Here is a 12,130-nt window from a genome sequence, read left to right on the forward strand (position 1 = left end):
TGCTTTATAACGAAATGAGCTAGCGCGAAAGTACGGAGCGTAGCGCAATTTTACGATGGCTAACAGTGATTTTTTATTCGGCTGGCCAGACCCACGCGGCCATATCTTTTCTATTCTGTCTATTTAATAAAGTCTCGAGTGAACAACTGTTGCTATAGGCCGCTAACAACAGCAGCAGCTGGGCCAAAAGGAAGTGCATTTACATTTAAATTTACGGTCGTGCTCCACACGAATGAAGCAAGTTGTATATAGAATAGTGGATTGCCTGCCCCCTTCCTTCTTAGTTGATTTGTTCCTTTTGAAGTCGATCTTTTTTAGAGAATAGTTCTACAAGCATAATGCGTCCTGGTGAAATAGGACTGAACGGGGAACGTTGATAGGGAAATCGAATTTCGTCAGAACTTAACGCCGGCCAACCTTTACTGCTCGTAAGTCCTAGTCATCGTTCAAAAGGTTCTTCTGTTTTTTTTCTAGTGATCTCTCAGAAATTTGCGAATAGAATAATGGTGATCAATAACGCAAGCCTTGGTTATCTTGTCGGATAGCTCACAAGGACGAAAAAAAAAAAAGAGTTTCGAAGAATTGGTCGAATTGCTCCACTGATTAACAAATCAAAGCAACAAGTGACTGGTGCGCCGAGGTTGGCCAAAAGTAAGCCGCATTACAGATATTGGCAAGTATTCTAGGAATATCATTGTTAGCTATTAAAGTTAAGCATACTTATTATGTTTTAGCGTAATTCTGCTGGCATTCTTAAAGTATAATGATTGAAAATTACGGTCGAAGTTATAGTTGATGAACTTAACGGCCGGAAGTGCACATATATTTGAATATATTGGTTGTCAGTTTGACTGTGCAGTTGTCGCCTATTCCCTTAATTCGTTTTGTCCTATTTTTGTGTTTACGCGGTGACGTTCGTAAAGCAGTCACTATTGTAAATATGGGAATGATTACATTTGTTAGCAATGATTTTCTGCAGTTATTAGTTGATCACGTAGGAACGTTAGGCGGCGATACGAACCAGTTCTGATTATTCACAGTTTTCAGGACCACACGTGATCACTCAGGCCTACACAAACGATTATGCCCAGAGAAGTCCGGTCCTTTGACTTTACGACGAACGATAATTGTTCGTATTCACGATTTTAATGATCTAAATTCGCAAATTAATTTTCTCTGCTAATTTTTACTAAATTGACCGACATTGGAATAATATTATTTGTACCATTTTTATAGTATGAATTTTTGTGGAACATCAAATCTACCGTTTGCATAACCGCCCGTAAAATTTTAGCTTCATTTTACCCGGAAGAGCGCCAGCAAGCATTCGGGTAGGCTTAGCAAGAGCATAGATCTTTGTCTTAAATTTATAATGGTTTATAATTGTAAGCCAGAAACGCACAATGGTTTATACGGTCGTCCTGTCTCTGACAGCTTCAAGCTTGCGCAGGAAAATTCATCTAGTACAGTTATCTTGAATTTTCGTCTGTCGTTACACATATCCGCGCATTAGAGATGAAACGGATTCGTGTGTGATATAGTTCGACGAAATTGCCATTGTTGTTATGCTGCTGCTGCTGCTGCTGCTGCTGCTGCGGCGGCGGCGGCGGCCGTGAGCCCGTTAATCATAAGATATTGTGTATATTATAGCGCAAGGGAAGACAAATCGCGCCGCTGAACGTCAGCTTTCCTTTTGTGCATAGAAAAACAGAGCACAAGAAAAGAGTAAAGCTATATTAAGAAGATGAGGCACAATCATTATTGCAAATGCGAACGTTACGAATGACTGTATTTTTCCAAGTGATTCCTTTCTTTTTTTAACTAATTTACCTAGTTCGTCCATTTTTCTGCTCGTTTTTGACGTTACGCCGTCATTCTTGTAGATAGAGGTAGAATGTTTATTGTAACAGCAACAACTGCCGAAACGCAACGCAACGTCTGTCATATCATGCTTTCAACAATAATCTTACGCAATCAATGGGGCTTGTCGACGGAGCAGACGACGCGTCGTCAGCCCTACTTATTGGTTTCTCTTCATGTACCAGTGCGTAAAATGGCAGAGAAATTACCCACTGTAGCAAGTTCTTTTTTAACGATAACAATAACAACGACCGTAATCAAATTGTGGCCATAAGTATAGTTTGCTTCTGATAGAGATTGTCTGTCATTATTCATGAATAGATTTTTAGTGTTTAGTAGCATGAAATACGACGGCAGCCATTGTCCCTCATATCAAATGAAGGTTGAAAATTGAGTACTTTTCTCTAGCTCTATATATATATATATGTTATTTACAAAGAGGTATATGATCTTGCCCTAATGACTGAAGTGTTTTCGCACTTTTGGAGGCCCTTTCGTTATCGATCTAGAGCGTCACATTATCGTTGACATATGTAGCTTTTCCATTTCAATGCGTGATTACCTCAAAAAGCCAACGCAATCTCAGCACGTTCGCTTGTCACCTTCCGATTCAGGCCCTATGCCCTGCTGTTCAAAAAAATGTTGCCCTTAATAAAAGTTAATCTGAGGGACAGACGTGACAAGGTAGAAATTGTTGTACTCGTGGCCTCTCGATGCTCTGTATAGACTGGAGCAAATCCTCTTAGCTTAGGGTTGCTCAATGGCACGAGCCTGAGTATCTCTTCTTCTAATTTGTGGCGGAATGCCTAGTCCCTTTGTAATTTGTCGAGAACTACGTATATAGGGCAGAAAGGCATGATGAATGAACGCATTAGTTATTCCGACGTGAACAAGCATTTAATAGCGATTCAGATTCGTTGGTGGAGGCGACTGTGGCCCGCACAAATGAATGACAGCAGCAGACGTTCAAAAAAAGTAAGCTCATTTCAAGTTTGTCCGTTATTGCTGTTGTCCTCATTCATGCCCTCGTGTGTATCGGCGTGTATGGATCGCAAAAAATGAAACTTATGACATGCTTTCGCGGTTACCGAAAGCAGCGGTATTGTCTTTGGAAAAAAGGAAAAGCGCAGGAAGGATACAAGTGCATAGATGCTCAAACATCGCAGAGTTGTCGCACGATGGGCTTGGGCAGCATCGGAGCAGCTTCTACTATACATGGCCTATGAGCGATGGCCCTGCAACAGCGGCGAGGCCGTCTAGAAGAACTCATGAAGAAGGCGAGCTAATGGTGCAATTAGCAAGAGCGAAACTTTACCGGACAAAGGTGGTAAGCAGGTCGGTTCCACTGACCGATTGAGGTAAGCAATGAGTGCTAGTCGCGGCACAGTAATGCGTTCGGTGGGTGACCGTTTGGTAAAATGGGAAGACTACAGCACAGCATTAGACAAAGCACTCACCCAAGAGACCACATCTACCAAGAAGTCGACTACTTAAGAGACGATACCGACTAGGCCAGGAAGGAGAGCAGATATGCGATCGCAAAACCTCAAGAGCTCTATGTCGTATCTCTTTCTGGCCTGCCACATTAGGCTTATTCCACTCGGAGTAGATGGCATTAAGAGCGGGTGGCTCCTTTGGTTCGGTTTTTAGCCTCGAGGACGGAAATGCCCTCCCGGGGCTATCTGTCACTGACTAACAATAGCAACGATGGCACCGGCCGAGGCAATGAAAGACGATGAAAAAAATGAGACACAAGACGATCAGAATACGACTTGAAAATGGCAAACCTTACGTTGTCTTAAACGGACTATGCTACCTGAATATTTTTCGACCAGTTACCAGTTGCCGCTGTAAACCGTTCGTCTTAGGGTAGCCACTGGCCCTCATCCTGAATAGTGAAAGCTTCACAATAGGTAATGGGTGGGGAAAATATACATTGTGAGCATCGAGGGATAACTGGCTGCGTACGGCGTTCAGCTCATTGGCGATTGCTGTCGTGGTGCTACTGCTACAGTGTCACGTACCAGTAAGCGACTCAGAAGGCCGCCAGACTTCTTCAGGAAAGTAGCAGTGTCATCCGACTGGAATATAAATGGCTTTCTGCTCGAGCAGGATTACTAATGGCACTGCTGTTGGTGCTATAATTGTCATTTGCTAATACCGTTAACATACAGAATAAACATAGATATATAGAAAGAATAAAGGTGAAAGAGAAGGCGTAAAATCGATAGAAATGAAGTAGAGATCTATTGATGATCATGCGAATGTATGTTATGGCCACTACAATCAGTATGAGCTGATTCAAGCAAGCTGAACGGACTCCAAGTAGCAGCCATCGGTATTGAATTTCGATTTCCAACAGTTGAAGTCTAAACACGTGCTCTCTGTAGCTGTATTGCTATGTCGAAGATTACTTTGTTAGGGCTCGTTTGTTTCTTTTTAAGAAAACCCAACTAACGATGAATCCCGCAAGCGACACGGTATTGAAACACATGCTTTTACTGCTATTACACCGAAACACTTTGCTACGGGGTCGACGACATGGGGCCACCTAGTATATCGTACATATATACAAGTACGGAACACCAACAACTGAGATGGAAACAGGTGAGAGTAACGACCCACACACACACACGCCTCTGTTTGGTCGTACAAAAAAGGAAGGGGCAGGGAAAGGAAAGGAAGATAGGGAAAAATAGGCCGACCTATTTTTAACCTGACGGTGGTGTGTTGGGTCTGTCGCAGCTTCTTTCTGTCTTTGTTCACAAAAAAATTGCGTGCCCGTGGCTTATGAGCAATCGCAAGACTGACAACGACGAAAACAGTGATACAAGCAGGCAAAGACCGATAGTATTGGTATAGGTTGACTGAAATAGTTGACGTATATGTCTAGCTACAACCAGCAAGATGCTGGATATTGCTTTAGAAAGAAAAAAGGATATTTTGGTTTGGTTAATATTAAGTGTAAGAAAAATGGCTCTCTGTCCCTATGCCAAATTTATAGCCTACGATATTCTTGCTCCGCCATTCACGGAGGCAAATTATCGAACACATGGAGCTTTTAGAATAATTTATTGACACTAAAAAACAAATCGAACAAAGATCGTCATCGATAGTTGGTCAAACGAAAGTGCGAATAAAATCTGAATTAATGAAAAAAATAATCAAGCCATAAGAACAACCGCTGCAACGTGGTGCTAGAACAAACGTAGCATCATTTATATTCAACTAGCAATAAATCATAGAACAAAGAAAAAAAACGATAGCCGTAGCGTTTAGAAAGCAACAAAGTGTGTATTCTCTATAGAATGAGTATAGTACGCACAGATAGTCCAACTAAATGCACATCATCTGAAGCCTCTTCGTTATCGCCGCTGTCAGCCATTTTGCTTGGTTTGAAGCTCCCTCTATAAACAACGCTGACTGCAGAAAAGTCTTGGCCTGCATACATATATAAGGAATCAATATTGGAAATCAATAGTAATTAAGATGTACGTAGAACAGATTGAATTAGGTCTAAAATCGAACAGATCGTATAATTGCAAGCACGAGACGTGTGATCGGACATCGACCGTTCGAACTTTCAATGTATGTATTGCTTTTAGAATAGTTGCAAGGACGATGCAGACGTATTGATAGCCTCATAATTACATTGAAATAGGTTACGGGTAATAAATGGGATGAACGCGAGTATGTTTTTGTAATGGCATCATAGAGTGATAGTTAAAACTCGATAAAGTTACAAAGAGCCGGTTTCCGTTTCAGCTACAGCTAGCGGAAATGACCTTAATAATGTAAGTAACGATGGTAGAGCTCGACTGTACAACGCAGTATAAAAACACAGAAGCAGCAGTATCTAGATTTAAATCGACAGGATGATGAAACAAGCACATCCCCGCTAATCGATAGTTCCGTAATATACAAAAATACCTACACATAAAAGTTTATTTGTCTAATGAAGCATCTAGCTATTCACCGAGTCGCGGAGGATGAAGCTATCTACGAAGTGGGAACAAAATATCAAATAAAAACAAGAGGCACCTAAAACAACTCGCTTTGCAAATTAAGTACGGTGTAATAAAGTGTTGGGAAGTTTTAGTTGTTCATTATCTTCATTTTATTAAAAAATATACGTTATTAATTATGATTTCGATGATCACTGCCGCTGTCGTTGTTGTAATCGCCGCCGATGTAACGGAAAGTAATCTTGTTATTTCCGGCTCCGACATTTAGGGAATACAGCTCAGTTTACAGCCAGGGGGGGGGCTAGAAGAGGGCGATGAAGACCCATCAGCAACTGACCCGCGATAGTCGTCCAAGATGATTTGACGGCCATTACAGTCACAAAAGCAACATAGAGAAGGACGACATACTTAATGTAGATAATCGGAACATATATTTTGGTTACTGCAGGACAGTCTGTAAGCGTCAACCCAACGTCATATATATATGTATATACATATGCGTATTGGGCTAAATAGTTACATGACTACAATGACTCTTTAAAAAAAGATGCTTATTTCCACTACAACCTACAATTGATACATTGTGTAGCGATGGGTGAATGTGTCATAAAAAAGCCGTTTCACCTAAAAGTTATTACATTCTATATGAAACACTGTCAATACAGTCCCGTTTATGATTTCTTTTTAAAATGTATCCTTTAAGCCCGAAATAGTTCTGTAGCATTGAGTTGGTTAACGGCGTGTCAAGTGTAGAATCACTGCTTGCATAAATATATAATGTATTAATAGACAGATGTTTTTTTTCGGCTTAGCAATTGATTTGGGTTCATGTCATCTTTTTTACTAATTTTCTTACAATGTTTGCCAGTTTCGAATTGACCAAGTATCGATTGTTGTTTATTATTTAACGTGACATGGTTCCTCATATTGGTTTTCGATAGCAAACTTCATAACGCTTATTTACGTAGTTTTGAAGACTTATGCAAGTCCGGGTCACACTGTTTTCGTTGTACTCTACCAGCCCGACTCCCTGATTTTTGTTAAGGTAGGTTGCGCAAGCGGCCTAGCGCTTTGTGAATTCAGCGACGCTACGTGACGTTCAGAACAGCCTGACTAAATCAGGGAATACATAAAAGATTACCCTGCGCTATAAGTATAGCAGAATAATACGAGCTTTCATCAATTAGTTGGAGGAATGTTCGTTCTTTTGTGAATGTTTGCTTTTTCATAATAAAGGCCGATAGCAAAACGATCCGAACGAGTTTGCCAACGCGTTTTGCGCCCGTCCCACACTTGTCCCGGTGTTCTATTTTTAGGTTGTAAGATTTATTACGTCATAAAAGTGGCAAGAAATAAACCGAGCGCCGCATAATACAAGAAAAAATATTCGTACACATATGGACGAACGAGCTCAGACTGTTAAACTCGTATGAAGCTGAATATATTTTAACTATCTGTTATATATAACCTATTATAAACCTCAAAGACAAACCTGCAAGCGAACCTTAGTCAGTTAACGCTAACCTTTTGAAATGAAAAATAAGTGTTTGTTCTAGTTATATTAATTACAAGACTCAATGCTAAGCGTGGCAATTCCTGAGTGGTTGTTTTTATAGTATCAGCATGTATTGAAACTGACTTGAGTACATTAGCATGTAACGTGCACAAGAGGGGTCTCCTGTTTAAAAATTCATAGCGAAAACTTTTTTATTTTCTTGACGATGAAAATAGTGATAAGCTAGCTTTGTATCTAACATCACATGCGGTGCGCTTTTCCTCGAATGGACCTTCATCCAAATTATAAGTTATATGCAGATCCGAACTAATATCCCTTACGATATGCTCGATTGACCTGCAACGTAAAACCGGGGGGAAAAAAACTGTTTTGAAGTGAAAAGTTTTAAGTCCGAAATTTCCCCGGGGTACAATTAAATAGAGGTGGTCAGACCAGCATTTGTTTCGAATTGTTTTCAAATAATCCCATAGGAATTGGAAACAAACGCCATAAAATGCAATCAAGCGTTTTTAGATCTAGTAGCATTTTTTGGATCCCAGACCTAAATTTCACAATATAATTAATTAGTAACACAATTAAGAAATTTATTGTACTTAGTAAGATAAACATCTTAATTTTTTATAGGATATGTAAGTCTCTCAGGTATACTTACTCTTAGCGTGCGCATTTATTATTGTTTTACTAAAAAAATTGCAATCGATTTTAATCTGAGTCGCCGCTAGAAAAACGATAATAACAGTAACTCTTATTACTGATAATCTGCAAATATAAAACCCAGGTGTCGTGCGTGTCATGCCCCATGCCAACCCAATGGACAATTTGAATATTGACCAAAATCGATCTAGCCTATCTTACGTGAAGGAAGTACTATTAGCTACACCAAAGTGGCAAACAATTGATCGTAGAAATGAGCACAGTGAGCGTGAAGCTATAAAAATTTACAGGATCAAAAATGTGCAACGAAGAACGCTTACGGAGGTCTGAGAATTATGTGTGCGTGGACATAGAACAAAATAATTATAACAAAGCGCTATACGTAAAACAGCTGCGAATCATGCATGTTGACAAGGGCTATTTTGTGATAACCGTCTTTTCCGTTACTATAATTACCAAAACGTAAATTATGGCATAAACGAAGTTTGGTATACCTTGTGAAATACGTTCACATGTTAAAACTCTCTACCTATTTTGAGTTCTTGCAACAATGATTACCTTTGACATGTAATAGATAACGCCGGAACTGTAGATACAATACTGACACTTATCCGAGCATACCGCCGCCATTTATAATAACAATAAAATTAGATAGTTGTCTTATATAGATGCAATTGCCTCCATTGACTTATGAACCTGTGTTTTAGTTGACCGAAGAAATACGCGTACGATTGAGCTATAGCGACGAAATAAATCGTTTCGTCAATTGTTATGTTACACATAGATACATCTATGCACCCTTATTAAATACCAGCTCCATTTCAAGAAATCCTTAATGACGACGTACATCGTGTGGGGCATAAAATTTTGTATCGAGCTGTCGTGTCCTACCACAAGCGTCTAGCAAGAATTTCCTCCACATATCTACCCGCTGTGTACCCATTTGTGTGCTGGTCATTATCAGGTTGGTGGTGTATCAGCAATAAATAGGATGGCACAGGTGCCTGCAGATGCGCAGGCCTCCGTGCTGTGAGTACAGCCTAGAATGAGCTGTGCTTACCTTTTTCGTTGGTATAATGTGTACGTGTTTTTTTTTTCACTAATTGAGTTAATCGTTTTAAAATGAAAAGGACGACGGTGAAGAGCGTTGCGCGTACATTGCTATCGTAGCCCGTAATGGTATCTTTATCATGGGCAGAAATAATAGCCGAAGCGCGAATAGCTTTTTTGCGCGAACATCTAGAGGAGAATTTCCGTTAATCGCAACGTGGGACGGACCATACTGTTTATTACTGAGTACGACAAGTGTGCTATAGTATAACTGCTATTTGGAACATTCTTCTGTAACCGTAACGATTCTTTTAATAGTAAGCCTTGCCGCTTAAACTACAAAAATAGCCAGTAAATATTATGACGAGAGTATTCAGATTGAATACGGTCACACACAGCGTATGCTTGTACAGCAGGAGGAGGAGGAGGCACTGACTGAATTTTTGACTGTGACTATTCGTCGGGATAGACGATGTCATAACGCCAAGGCCGAGCAGATCATTCGTTGCTGTTTAATGCTGCTCGGTGGTCGGTCAACACCCGGTCGCCGCTGTCACTGAAATGTGAACTTTTCAAATGGCCATGGTTTCTAATGTAGAGAGATATTCTTGGAATCAAGATAGCTGCATCATAGATAGCTACTAAAGTTGACGTTGCTGGCGCTCCAGACGCTAGCGAGATCGACGCTACGACTGATATTTCCTTGTCCTCTTTAAACGACTGAGCCAGTACTGTGAAACTGATTCCGTTCTAAAAGTGTATCGAGTTTTGGCTATACAAATGTAAAATAGGCATTTTAATAAAAAGAAAGATACGAAATCTAATAGATACGTCGAAAGGATAAATGTGATGCTACTACTGGCATTGCTTGTCGAGACGCTTGTTATAAAAAAAACCTTTATTTATATTATTTTTTTTATACCAATATGGTGGAAAGAATAAAAGAAGCTCCTATTTCCTTTTTTTTTTTCTCTATTAAACATTGCACAGCGAGATGCAAACGGTTTTTTTTTAACTATATTAGAGCGTGCTTAATAGGCAGGTACATTAAATAGAAAAAGGAACTACTTAATTTAAACAATCGGTATTATTTCCCGGTAACGTTCCCCAACGTGATCCGTCTACTTGGTATCATAATGATACATTTAAACGAAAATATTCGCTACGCCACTCGAACGACAGCTATGTTTACAGACAATTTTTGAACATTTCGAACACGTTTGATTATGGGCTGCCATCGACAATGACTATATTTGAAAATAAAAGCTACTTTTATATTAACTAGTCGTTTTTTATTAATACAAAACATTTTTCATATGATTTCAATACCCTTCTCTGTTAAACACTCTGTTAATATTTCGTAGAACGTAATTTGACCGAAGCAAACCAAAATGCAATTAACTTGGAGCACTTAAAACTTTAACTTTATCTAAAAGATCTGCCACGCGAATGTTAGTTCTTGCCAGTATCCAGCTGTATAAGATTAATCTCCTAACATCTCTAAATGCGGCTATCTCGCAATAATCATTATTAAACAAGCATGTACTTTCGAGAGTAATTCCTAACGTTGTCCTAGAAAAAAAAGAAAAATACACAAAATGTGGCACTCAAGTGGACATCATTTATCACTAAAATTGTTCAGCTAATTTTTTTTTCACCAATTTTATCACCATTTACTTATCCGTCCTGTCATTCTATCAATATTGTTATAAGGAGTGATCTTCATTGTATAAAAATGAAAGCTATTACACGAGCCGTAATGCGATTTAAATGTTATATACAGTCGCCTTAATCGTTAATGATTTGTGATTACTTCAATGAAGTACTATTGGCCTGATGAAATGCGATAGAGTGCACCACTGTTTCTCCTCTAACACGCACTACTATGAATGCATAACACGTCGTTTGGATTTACACAAGGATTGACATATGTATATCCGATACGCGTACCCTGTTTCACGTAGTCTATTACCTGCTTGAGTTAAGCATCGTACGTCGTTCAACCCGTTAGGGTCAGAATGGCCCTTGAGCTTTGCGGAGGCTGCACTGATTCAGCCTGGGACTAAGCAAAGGTACAGAGCGTCTTACAAACATTGGTCTGCATCGGCAGTAGCTGATGCGTATGATTAGATCGCGTCTTCGAATCTTTCGATTCGTTAAATATTCCTTATCTTATAACATATTAGCAGAAAAAAAGAGCGACATTTAAGTTTTATATTTGTTGTATATCCAATATCTACCGTTAACTTTTCGCACTTTGTGGAGTTCGGCACTAGCACTGATAATAAACAAAGTTTACGAACGAAAAACAGGCTGGGAATCGTTCAGAGAAGCTGACATGATGCGCTGAACGTGCCTCTAAAATTCAGTAATCCTTTTTTATTCAGTTAATTATAACCGACAGCTGACTACATAAATTATAATGCTATAAATGAAGAAGACCTGTATGTAGATATGTTTCTTCATATAGGACCTTTGATGAAATCGTTTTCCGCAGTAGTCGCAGGGGAGTGGCCGCACATCGGAGTGAATGGGCAGGTGAGTGCACAGCGTCGATAACCCTTCGAATTTTTTCCGCATTTCGAACAACCGAATCATCTGTCCTCCTAATGATAATGTTGGTCAAGGGCCGAGAAATAAAGATATGAAAAGCACAAAAACAATATATTACACGATGTTCATATCCAAGTTAGACGCTAGATGCTATTAAGCTTCTCTTTTGATTTTTCTCAGAGTATCTCGTTGTCTCGGTGATCTCCTTTATGGCCGTTGCGCTGATTTGAACGCACGCTACAGACGCACGAATTTTTGCGTCGCTCTGAGTATCAGCTCGATTGTATGCGTCATTAACCGTTTACGTAATTTTCAAGACCAATGCCAATGACAAACTGACGCTATTTTTAAAAGCAAAGTCACCCTAATCTTCAGGCATAACTAAGTCGGTACAGGCTAGGAACTATGCATTCATATGGGGGTCGCCTAGGATGATAAAATCTATTGGCAAATGCAGAGGTGAGAGTAAAGTGTGCATTAAGTGGTCCCAGAGTATACGAGTGACGCGTCGCTCCCCCATCAATGTCAAACT

General features: G+C 39.6%; 2 long non-coding RNA genes across 13 annotated transcripts in view; one reads left to right on the plus strand and one right to left on the minus strand.

Moving 5' to 3' along the window:
* LOC111267829 (uncharacterized) overlaps positions 1-12,130 on the plus strand; it is a 35,149-nt gene that overhangs the window by 13,855 nt on the left and 9,164 nt on the right. The window lies entirely within an intron of this gene.
* LOC111267815 (uncharacterized) overlaps positions 10,000-12,130 on the minus strand; it is a 61,001-nt gene continuing 58,870 nt past the window's right edge. For 6 of the 8 annotated variants that reach the window (XR_015313861.1, XR_015313867.1, XR_015313870.1 and 3 more), the window contains exon 4: positions 10,645-11,651. This is a non-coding gene — a long non-coding RNA (uncharacterized LOC111267815). Of the gene's footprint in view, positions 11,652-12,130 lie in introns of all 8 variants that reach the window. The other 2 variants (XR_002684857.2, XR_002684859.2) reach the window with 1 other exon arrangement.

Source organism: Varroa jacobsoni, unplaced genomic scaffold (genome assembly GCF_002532875.2).
Source record: "Varroa jacobsoni isolate VJ856 unplaced genomic scaffold, vjacob_1.0 scaffold_126, whole genome shotgun sequence".
NCBI lineage: Eukaryota > Metazoa > Arthropoda > Arachnida > Mesostigmata > Varroidae > Varroa > Varroa jacobsoni.